The sequence below is a fragment of the Papaver somniferum genome, chromosome 5 (assembly GCF_003573695.1).
Source record: "Papaver somniferum cultivar HN1 chromosome 5, ASM357369v1, whole genome shotgun sequence".
In the NCBI taxonomy this organism is placed as follows: domain Eukaryota; kingdom Viridiplantae; phylum Streptophyta; class Magnoliopsida; order Ranunculales; family Papaveraceae; genus Papaver; species Papaver somniferum.
Window position 1 is genome coordinate 44,261,774 of NC_039362.1, and position 12,440 is coordinate 44,274,213.

Here is a 12,440-nt window from a genome sequence, read left to right on the forward strand (position 1 = left end):
CTCGCACCTCTGTGCCACTGGCATGCACGAACTATGTCAGCCACGCCGCAGTGCCACCGCTATACGCTAAAAACGTCACTATTCCGTTGCCAGGCATCAACATGGTGTGGCCATAATCGATGGATATCTTTCCTCACGATATATAATCTCGGTCGTCCAAGTTCGCTACCGAACTGACAGGCCTGTGGCAAGTTTTAGGCGACCAGCCAAGATGAGCCTAATAGCATCATATGCTATTTTCCTGCGGCAAGTCTATTGACTTTGACTTGCCACACGTAGCAAACTTCTACATGTTTTCCACGGAAACGCTCGAGACATCAAACATGTCACAAACTGGGGGATACTCATCAAGGTATTGGTCTGGCGGTTTACAGCGTACGGCGTGAAATACGCCTGTTACAAGAAAGTGTCATGAAGCGGGACGGTTAATGGTGGCAAGAAGTAACGGGTGTAAACGGATCCACTTCCTTCATCATGGAAGCACGGTTTCTGACGGTTACACACTCTTCCATCACTCAATCGTTCCCACTTCCTACGAGACCAGGGTACGTTTTATTATGACTTATATAAACAGGTTTCACCTATTTCCACCAAAGAACAAGTTTTGGTCAGAGAACAACACAGTATCCAGAAATCACCAAAGAACTGATAGCTTTCATTCCGCAAGCCAGTTCCACTTTATGATACAAGTCATAAAACAGTCACACCTTCAGAATTAACCATTCTGGTCTCAAAACTTTCTTCGCTTCCCTCCCTAAGACCAACCCTTCTCCTTCACTTTGTGACCGAAGCAATCCTGGAACGGCTATTTCTTGGTTTAGGCTAGGATTGTACAGATTGATCTCTCGAATCAAAAGTACTCCCGTGCAGTGCATTTTTTAGGGTTTAGATTTGTTTTTCATCCACACACCCGAATTTACCAAAACCGGCAGAAACAGTTTTCACCCACAAACAACTGGCGACCACAGTGGGAGATTAAATCTCTCGGTTGCAACTCCAACTTTTCAAAAGATGGTCAGTCTTAGAACTGATTCCACAATTCCAAATTACACTCAGACTTTGGAGAATGGAGGCGTCCCTCCTCCCAACACTGCACCTAATGGTGCGGCCAGTGAAGAAATCCCAAGATTGGTCGAATTGGCACGAGTTTAGGAGATCCACACAAGGAACATGGAACTGCTGAAGGAGGTGATAAACAACATACTCAATTTCCTTGTCAAATTGACATCGGATTAGAGAGGTTCACCTGCCCCGGAAATTCCAACGCTGGGGACTGACACCCCGGATGATCGTTCCGGGATCAACAGTTTCACCACCAATCAGAAGACGGTAGACCAGGAAGCACCAACATTGGTGGAAATTTTATGTGAACTTCTGCACCTTTCAAAGGACCAGCGAGCGGAGACATTCACTGCGATCAATTAAATAGCCCTAGATGCACGTTTGGTTACTTCATATCCGGAGATTTCAAGAATATCAGAGATGTCCGTCAACAATGTTACATTTACTGAAGACGACATGATGGCAGAAGAAGGTCATAACCGGGCCCTGCATGTCACTGCTCGCATCAAGGATTCAGAGTTCAAAAGGGCTCTCATTGATACGGGAGCGTCCTCAAATGTTATTACGCTCTGAACACTCAGGACAGCCAAGGTATTGCCAAGCCAAATTATACGGCAGCCGACCATGATAACAAATTTTTAAGGCAACCAAACCAGCATGTATGGATACATCAACCTGAATCTGTCAGTGGGACCAATCCAGTCGAAGGTAAAGTTAGAGATAATCGAGAAGGATCCATATTATCACATGATACTGGGAAGGCCGTGGCTCCACGATAACAAGATTATTCCTTCAACATATCACCAGTGCCTAAAGACCATGTTGAATGAAGAAGTTATTCGCATTCCCATGTCATTATCTCCTTATGCACCAATCTGTGGCCTAGAAATGTTCGAGACGAGGGAAAATTCGCGGAACTCGTCAGGCAAGATTAACTGCACTCCACTCCCGACATGGACATCAGTTGAAGAAGTGGACAGACTCACATCGCTACAAAAAGGGACCCAATCTCGCGCCATCCCTCCAAAAAGCACGTCAATTTCCCCTCATCAAACAGAAATTTAGCTCATTCTCATACCAAGCGGGGGCGGGCTTTTGTTGCAAGTCGTGACGAAAAAGGAAAAACCGTATATCGACGCCGCGGTTAGCAATTAATAGGGGAGACTACCACCCAGTCTATCCGCCTAATAGAATGCAATCACAGCAGCAAGCCACAATAAAAGGTGCCGGATGCACCACGACAACTACAGGATGGAACCAACTCCACTACAGATGAACTCGAAGTTGTCAACATCGGAAGCGAGGAATCCCCACGTCCTGTCTCCATCAGCTAAACTCTATGTACCGACGAACGTGCAAAACTTGAGGATCTTCTTAAGGAATATCAATATGTATTCGCGTGGACATACGAGGAAATGCCTGGCTTGGATGAGAAACTGGTCACTCATCATCTACATATAATACCCGGATCCAAATCGGTCAAACAATCTCCGAAACAGTTCAGACATGATGTGGCGGAATAGATCAAGATGAAGATTCAAAAATTGCTAGCCGGTGGTTTTATCAAACCCATTCCCACCTGGTTGGCCAATGTGTTTCCAGTAAAGAAGAAGAGCGGCCAAATCAGGTGTTGTGTTGATTTTAGGGATCTGAACAAATGCTGCCCCAAGGACGATTTTCCTCTTCCTAACATTAATATGCTGGTAGATGCCACCAGTGGACACAATATGTTCTCTTTCATGGACGGGCACAACGGCTACAATAAAATAAAGATGTATGAGCATGACGCAAGTAAGATGGCTTTTCGAACTCCTCCCGGAAACTTTTACTATACCGTGATTCCTTTCGGTTTGAAAAATGATGGCGCCACCTACCAATGCGCTATGACCGCTATTTTCCATGATATGATGCACAAGCAAGTTGAAGATTACGTGGACGACATAGTGGTTAAATCAAAAACACAGGCGGCTCATACAGAGGTTCTGCGGCAGGTGTTTGAAAGGTGTCGCGAATACAAACTAAAGATGAATCCTTTGAAGTGTGCTTTTGGCGTCTCTTTAGGAAAATTTCTAGGTTTCCAGTTGACCGCCGGGGGAATCAAAGTCGACCCAGCCAAAACCCAAGCCATCCTCACAATGCCGCCTCCACAAATTGTGAAAGAACTCCAGAGCTTCATCAGTAGGGTAAACTAATTGGGCGTTTTATACCGGGTTTAGCTCAAATTGTTGCTTCATTCACCCCCTTGCTGAAGAAGGGAGCAAGTTTTGTTTGGAAGACGCTACAACAAGAGGCGTTTCAGAAGATTCAACAGATACTGTCATCCCCAGCCGTCATGAAATCTCCTATACAAGGAAGACTGTTGCGTCTCTACACTGTTTTTAGTGATACTGCTGTTGGATCTCTTCTCGCCCAAGAAGATGATGAAGGAATTGAGCACCCTATATACCACTTCAGTTGGACTTTGAGGGATGCTGAACTCAGATATCCTAAGGAAGAAAAAGCTTGCATAGCCTTGATTTACTCCATCTAGAAGTTTAGGCGTTATCTGCTCTCAAACAAAGTGGTGCTGATATCTAAGTCCGATCCTGTGAAATTCCTGCTTTCAAAAACGGCCCTGCTTGGAAGGCCAGCCAAATGGCTCCTCCAAATTTCAGAGCTTGATATAACGTGTGCTTCCTCAAGAGCTGTCAAAGGACAAGCGGTCGCGGATTTACTAGAAGTTTTCCTAAAAGAGGGTACCACAACACTGCACGAAGACCTTCCTGGAGAGTTTCCGGAAATCTCTTTTGTCAAAGAGGAATCGTGGCTATTATTTTTCGATGGCTCATCCACCCCTAGCAATAATACCGGAGGAGCGGGCGTGGTTCTAGTGTCCCCAACCGGTGAAGTTTTCTCGCATTCCTTCAAGCTAGATTTCCATTGCACCAACAATTCAACAGAATATGAAGCCATTCTCATAGGGTTGTCATTAGCCAAGCAAGATGGAGCCACACGTCTGGAAATAAGAGGTGATTCGAAATTATTGGTTAACCAGATGAATGAAGTATACACACTGAAGGAGGTGAAGCTGGCCCCATATAGATCTGAGGCGCAAAAGCTGCTAAATTACTTCGCTGACGCGACCATAACACATGTTGGCCGCAAAAACAACAACAAACATGTTGATTGCCACATTAGCATCAAAGCTGCAGTTCGAGGGTTTGGAAGAAACCCTGACGGTGAAAAGATGAACCGTGGCATCAACATGGCTTTCGCAATCTAAGGAGACTGAAGCCAGTGACTGGAGAACACCGATTATCCAAGAACTTAACAGCTCGCTTTCCCAAGGAAAGGTCAGTCTCAAAACCTTACAAAACTTCTTCATGCTTCAAGGGATGTTGTACCACCGGAACCCAGATGGCTCCCTGTCAAGGTGCCTCGGAGAAGAAGAGGCACAACTGCATCTTAACCATATTCATAGCGAAATTTGCAGGAAAACGCTAGTGGTAACGCTTTACCGCGTCTGCAACGCCTTGGCTACTATTGGCCAGAAATGGAGGCTCAATTCGTTTGCTCCGAGGATCTTGATCATATTGCCAAACGCTGCCGCATCAATCGGGCTAGGTCCCGGGGAAGTTTTCAACGTTGGCCACGCTGGGGACTGACAAGATCCGTACATCAGTTATCTTCGTGACGGCGTACTTCCTACCAACAAGAAAGACGCAACCAAGATGAAGCAAAGATCCAAGATATTCATATTCCATAAAGGAATCTTGTATCTTAAAAGCTTTGGAGGAGATTTGTTACGGTGTCTAGGTGGGGCGGAAATCCCAATCATGCTGAAAGAAAGCACGAAGGCGAACACCAAGGGAAAAAGAAGTTGTTTCTCCAAATACTCGAGAGATACTAATGGCCGACCATGGAGGACGATGCGACTGCTTTTGTTCAAAGATGCCACAAATGTCAAATTCATGGAAATCTTATCTACGCACCCCCTACTCCCCTGCATTCGGTAAGTAGTCCGTGGCCGTTTTATAGCTAGGGACTCGACATCATTGGGAAGATCAACCCGTCATCATCAAAACAACACGAGTATATAATAACCGCAACAGAGTATTTCACCAAATGGGTCAAATCCATCCCTTTACGAGGGACTACTGGAGCCACAATCGCAGTGTTCATCAAGGAATACATCATGTTCCGGTTTGGCGTGCCTAAGCACATCATCACTGACAACGGTACTCCCTTCACCAACAAGCAAGTACGGGAATTACTCGAAGAATATGGAATTAAGCAGGTCTTCTCCACCATTTACTACCCCCAAGGAAATGGGCAGGCCGAAAGCACCAACAAAACTCTAATTTGAATCATCTGCCGGACAGTGCATGATAACCCTCGGACATGGCACGAACAACTGCCAATGGCGTTTTGGGCATATCGGACGTCACCAAGGAGCTCTACTGGCGCCTCTCCCTATTCTCTCGTCTACGGGGCAGACACCATTCTCCTAGCGGAAATTAAAATCCCATCGGCTAGGATTGCCGAGGAAAGTGGAGTCCGATAGAATGAAGCCTAAGCATCGAATACCATGATAGTGGAGTTAGACACTTTGGATTCCAGAAGAGATAAAGCATAAGAACACGCACAAGCATGCAGAAATAAATTTTCCCGAGCATACGACAAAGCTGTGAAACCTCGAGTTTTTCAAGTAGGAGATCTGGTGTTGAAGACCGCCAAACACATCCAACAAGACATGTTCGCACCAAAATTCTCCCCAAAATGGGAAGGGACTTATGTGGTCACCAAAGCGTATAACAGTGGATACTACAAAGTCATCAAGGAAGATGGAGGCAAACTAGAAGCAGTTATCAATGGAAAATGGCTCACGGCATACTACGCCTGACCATTACCCCAACCCCTCGCCGTCTCATAGCACGGCTAGCCAGATATTTTTCCGTTTCCTTCAATCCCAGTTATCAAATTTCATTTAGCCGAAGCAATTCTCTTATTTCTCCAAACCCAATACACAAAAAAATATATATAATAATATGTTCGAGACCCAGAAAACCAGGTGTCTCACAACTACATGACTCAGAAAAGCCCATCCAATAGATTGTAGTTCCTTGAAAGCATCATCTTCAACCTGTTTTGATATATTTCAGTCCTACTCTTCAAGTCTTGGATTGCCTTTTCCACCTTTTAGGATTCCACGGTCAGAGCCTTTTCCTCTTCCAAAGCGGCTTTTGTGGCAGGAACGACATTGGCAAGGATACCGGCTCTATCAACCTTCACAATGTCAAGGCGATGTCGCAGCCAACTTACGTTAAACTCCAGGGATTCACAGGTAGACACCATATTTTCCCACTTTTCAATAGTTGATTCCGCGACGTCACGGGTGGATGTGCCTTCCATTTCAATGACCATGGGCAGGAGACAGTTCACTGTGGTAACCAAGGAAGACGAGCAATGCTGCAGCGCGTTCCTGGTGGCAATGTGGCCATATCTTTTTCATATTTTTGTATACAGAGCCAAGAGTTCCTTTCGCGCTAGGAATCCACCAACGTTTCGGTAGCTAGAAGATAAGCACTTCATGCGGATTTCGAATGATAAACCTGTATTGGGATATTTGTTAGAGAATTGCTCGATCGAATTCGCATGCGTTGTTATCTCAAGCATGTTTGTCAATGTTAGTGATCAAAACTATAAGTCTTTATTTCTAGTCTACTATAGATAAGGTCTCGGACTAGGATATAAAGTGTAGTTGAGATCAAGAACTCCATGGCAATCATCATACAAGACGAAGGACTACTCAAGGAACCGGTGGATCTTCATCGACTAAAAGGTATGTGGAGACTTGAACTTATATATCACTCAAAAGTCTATTTATCTCCTATCTTGAGAGAAAAGTCGTTTTGCTATATAGACTTAGATTATACACATTTGCTATTTCGAGCCGAGTTTATCTCTCCTATCTATTTCTCGAAATATGTGTTGGTCAGCTGTCGCTTTAACCAAGTTCATCTTTACCTAGTGACGAAAGTCATGACAAGTTTCAATCACTTTGAAAATTGCTTACTTTGACGAAAAATAGTTTGTCAATAACAACTATAGAATATCAACGTCCTCTAAGAATGTTTCAATGATTGAAATGAGAGTTTAGATTATATAACCATTGGAGGATATAAGCATTGTTGTGGAAACACATATATGTATAAGTCCTTATTCCTTGAACCGAAGTTTGCGAACTTTGTTGATCAAGAGAACCGGCATGGTGGCGTGAGCCAAGTCCGCGAACTGGCGGAAGTTCTCGTCCCGAGAATTTCTGCTGGAGTTTGTGAACTCCGTCCGGGAACTTGAGTCCGCAAACCTAGTCCGCGAACTTGAGTAGGTTATATCTAAAAACGATGTTTGTGAACTTATTCTTATATAAACTAAGGAATGCAAATTGCAAACCGTGGCTATATAGTTCATGAACCGATTCGAGTGAATCAAATAGTTTTTGCTTCGATTATGTCTTGTGTAGTTACATAAGATTTCCTTGCAATTGAACAACTCTCTAACTAGTTCATTTGAGTCATTTGAACTAGTTATGGTGAAGAAGAATATGTTTGATATGAAAGTGAACATATGGTTAACCATTTGATTAACTATTGTTGAACCAACAAATGTACAAGTTTGGGTACGGTTACACAAACCTAGAAACGTGCATTTCATTTGTGTGTAACAAGCTAGTTTTCGATCTAACGGTTGAAAAATATTAGCTTGAATCTAATCAGGTTTTCATCTAACGGTAAATATTGAATGCTTAGTTACCAAGCTAACATTGATTGCAAACCCTGATTTGAAAGACTATATAAGGGAGAACTCTAGCAACTGGGAAACCTGATCCCCACACCTTCTGTGTGATACTAGTTGTGCTAAGCTAGAGTCGATTCTCCTTTAACCTTTGGTTTCTTCTTCTAAACCAGGTTAACGACTTAAAGACTTCATTGGGATTGTGAAGCCAGACCGATACTACTTTCTCGTAGTTGTGCGATCTGATCTTGCTGTTTCTATCGTACGAGTACAATTCTAATAATTGGATTGAGATTGATATCTCTGATAGGAAAGATATAAAAGTAATCACAAACACTTCGTCTCATCGTTTGTGATTCCACTGCGTCGATTAGGATTATTATGAGGTGATTGATAATACTAGGCTGTTCTTCGGGAATATAAGTCCGGTTTATCAATTGGTTCCTGTTCACCTTGATTTATCAAAAGACGGAACAAAACTCGTAGGTATATTCGTGGGAGACGGATTTATCTATTACCGTAGACTTTTCTGTGTGATACAGATTTGTTTATTAAAGTCTTCGACTTTGGGTCGTAGCAACTCTTAGTTGTGGATGAGATCATCTAAGGGAATCAAGTACGTAGCATCTCGCTGGGATCGGAGACGTAGGAGCATAACTGTACCTTGGATCAGTGTGAGATTGATTGGGGTTCAACTTCAGTCCATACCGAAGTTAATTTGAAGTAGGCTAGTGTCTGTAGCGGCTTAATACAGTGTGTGTTCAATCTGGACTAGGTCCCGGGGTTTTTCTACATTTGCGGTTTCCTCGTTAACAAAATTCTGGTGTCTGTGTTATTTCTTTTCCGCATTATATTTTGTTATATAATTGAAATATCACAGGTTGTGCGTTGTTCAATCAATTAGAATATCCGACCTTTTGGTTGTTGATTTAAATTGATTGACACTTGGATATTGGTCTTTCGTACCATCCAAGTTATCTCTCTAGTATTTGATAAAGACTCGCAGATTTCTATTTACTTGAGTATATATCAAATCGAGAGATTGAGATATAAACTCTTTGATATACTTTTTATCTAGATTGAGTCCGACTGTCTAGTTGATTCTCTAGAAAGTATATTGGAGTTTGTCCATACAGATTGCTAATCGAAATATTGGGTGTGGTTGTTGTACCCCCTCTTTTTCAATATTCATGGCGAGAAATACCCAAATCGGCATTTTCCAGGTCTGCAGCGGTTGGTGTGCTCTGATTCGAAGGAAGAGGGGTGGCCATGTCATCATCATCGACAACGGTCACACATGTTCCCGCTGAATATCTCTGCACAAAAGAAAATCTCTCTTTGTCACTCGCTGGTGGTAACAAACAAATATCTATTGGTAAATAAAAGCGTACCGGTATGATCTTCTTAATTCGGATGATCCAGACGGGGGAGTTGTCGCAAGAACCAGGTATTTTCCCACACTAAGAAAAGAAGAGAGAAAGAGTGTTATGGGAAAAGATGATTCATCATTTCGAAAATTAAGAGATGGTTAGGGACATACTCTGGATGCAAGCCTCCTGCGTTTGACTGAAAAATCTGGCTGGCTCGAAGATGATTCGCTTCCGCTCGACATGATGAAGGAAATATGGATTCAACAGAGAAAGTCTTTATCTTGAACTGAGAAGGACGATCTGGTTTCACCACCACATATACTGCGAAAACCCTAGAGAGAAACAGATGTTGAGCAAACACGATGAGCTCACACGATAGCCGAACAATCAGCCTCAATCAGATAAAATTTCTCGTCGAAACCCTAATGAGGATCGGGAGAAAACGGTCAGATATTCGAAGGAGGAATTCGTTTTCCTAGCTCGGAACCCTGGCATCAACACATACCTGAAATATGTTTGCCTTTCCACGGAGACACGGAAACAAAAACAATGATGCAAAAATGGAGAGGGTGGGTAACGCCTTTTATATACATTGTCTTTTGGAGTTTGAATAGAAGAAGGTGTCTTCTTTGGCCATGCACGGAAACGGGCAGCTGGGCCCGCGGAGCTGGTGCTCCACTATCAAAGCCGACGCACAATCTTTGCCGCTCTGTGGCCAAGCAAGCGGCGCTATCTTTATCACTCCTAGCCAGTGCCATCTCCGCCTGCTCCGCAGCCAAAGCAGCGCCATTTTCATCGTTCAAAACAGTGCCATCTTTGCCTGCTACACATCCAAAGCAGCACCACCTACAACATTCAAAGCAGTGCCATTTCCACTTGCTCCTAACCAGCCAAGAGCAGTTTCCACCATTCCGCGGACTGAAGCCGGCTTTCCACCATTCCGCGGACTGAAGCCAGTTTCCACCATTCCGCGGACTGAAGCCAGTTTCAACCGTTCCACGGACTGAAGCCATCAGCGCCATCCACCGTTCCATGAACTAAGCCAACATCGCCATTTCAGCCCGCTTTGTGGATCAGGTAAGTAGCGCCATCATCATCGTTTGGTAGCCAAATTTCCAGCGCCATATCTTCACAGCTCCATGGACCTAGCCGGCGCCATCTCCACCTTTCCGCGGCCAAAGTTGTCAGCACCATCTCTGCCATTTCGTGGTTAATCCAGTCATCATCACCATTCCGTAGCTAAGTTTGCAGCGCCAACATTAGCATTCCGTAGCCGAACCTGCAGCACCAGGATTAGCACTCCGTGACCAAAGTAGCAGTGCCAACGCCAGCACCCTATGACCAAGACGGAATTACACAAAGCCTCCAATGCAAAGATCACAGATTCCTCATGCCTCCTGCAAAAGGTTAACCGAATTTTCCTTGCGATCTCTTCATGACTCGCCCTTTTGATTTTATCCTTGTCTGTCACCATCTAATGCTTACCCCGCAACAATGCCACCGTTACGAGATAAGCAGGGGACTTAATGTTGACGGTGGTTTTTAGTTCAGGGTTAAATTTGTAAAACCTTGCATTTAATGTACCGTCACTCTGCAAAGAAACGAAGCCATGTAAAAGTGATGAGTGTCAACCTCTCCACTGGCACATTTATTGAGCCGTTCAATTTATCAACACGAAATTTATCCAGACTGGCGCATGTAGCAAAAATCCCAGATACTCTGTAAATTTGAACACCTTGCTTATGTTATTCTCTAATATAAGACCCTCTGAGTACTTTTCCTGTGTTATGTTCCCCGACAAAACCCTTAATATTGGTATGGCATGACGGATTTATGTTCACTCGCAGCAGAGTAACACAAATTTCCAAGTATCAAAGGTTAAGGTCCTTGCACGAAATACTCAGTCAGAAAGCATGCTGCTCTCTGTAAATAAATAATTCTGTGTCAACACATAGAATTCAATCAATTTCGTGATAATCACAAAATTCATGAATCTAACTAATTTGCAAAAATTAGGGTTTTGGCTCCCTGCGCAGTATATTAGGCCCCGTTGGTCGAGATTATGCTTAAGCAACTAAGCAATTGATCCGTCGTGGATTAGTAGGTGTAAAGTCCTACCCGAAATCAGAAAACAAAGAATAACAGAGCCGCGGAGTAGGAGAAGCAATGAGAGGGAGCGTGGCCATGACATAGGCTAGCCGGCGCCATTTGGCCATGCTCTATGCTACCCAACCGGCCCTAATTCCTTTGTCGACCAATCAGATCGCTTTAAACCTGCCACATTTCCATGAGTTGTGGTTGGGCCCATACTTGTCGGCCCTATTCCCCATCAACCAATTAGGTTGCGTTAAACCTGCCATGCGCACCAAAAGGGTGGCCACGCCCGTGCTTGGCAGACCCCTACCTTTATTGACCAATCAGGTTGCTCCAAACCTGCCACAGCTTTAAAAGAGGTGGAAGTTGTGTCAAGAAGTCGCCATACTAAGTTGGCTCCCCAAAAACCGCACCAACATACTAACGGCATGCTAAACATGCCAAAGCGAGCATGCCAGACACACATGCCAAACGGCATGCCAAACATGCCAATCGCACATGCCAAACGGGCATGCCAAGTACACATGCCAAAACGTACCAACCCACTCTCTGTTCGTGACCAGCATCACAACAGACTTCAATTTTGGCTAGCCTAACTGTAAGCGCGACCATGCTCTAGTGGCGGTAGATGAAACCCTAACTTCTTATTGTGGCACAAAACTATGCCACCTCGGGCCCACAACATGCCACAAGCCGTGCAGACTTAGGGAACCCTAAAAAAGGCGCCACATCATAGCCACTCGTGGAAATATTTTCTCCTGTGACCGTTTCTACATGGTGGTCTGCCTATGGCTCATCTGGCATGACTCTGGCACCGTTTGTATAAAATGCCATGCCACGGCCACCTACTGAATGCCGCATGCCATATGCGCTAATTAGGTTTCGGCATGCCAAGCCCTAATTTAGGTAAAGTTGATATGCCAACCAACCCAGATAATTTTCCACAGAGCATTGGGATTGATGTGGCCACCAAAACTGATGTTGCCACACCACATTGAAGTCTAACACCAATAATCCAAAATCTAGTGACCATGGATATGCCAGGCGCTACTTGCACCATCGCACCGCTGGCATGCACGGACTATGCCAGCCATTCCACTGTGCCACTGGCATGCACGAACTATGCCAGCCATGCCACAG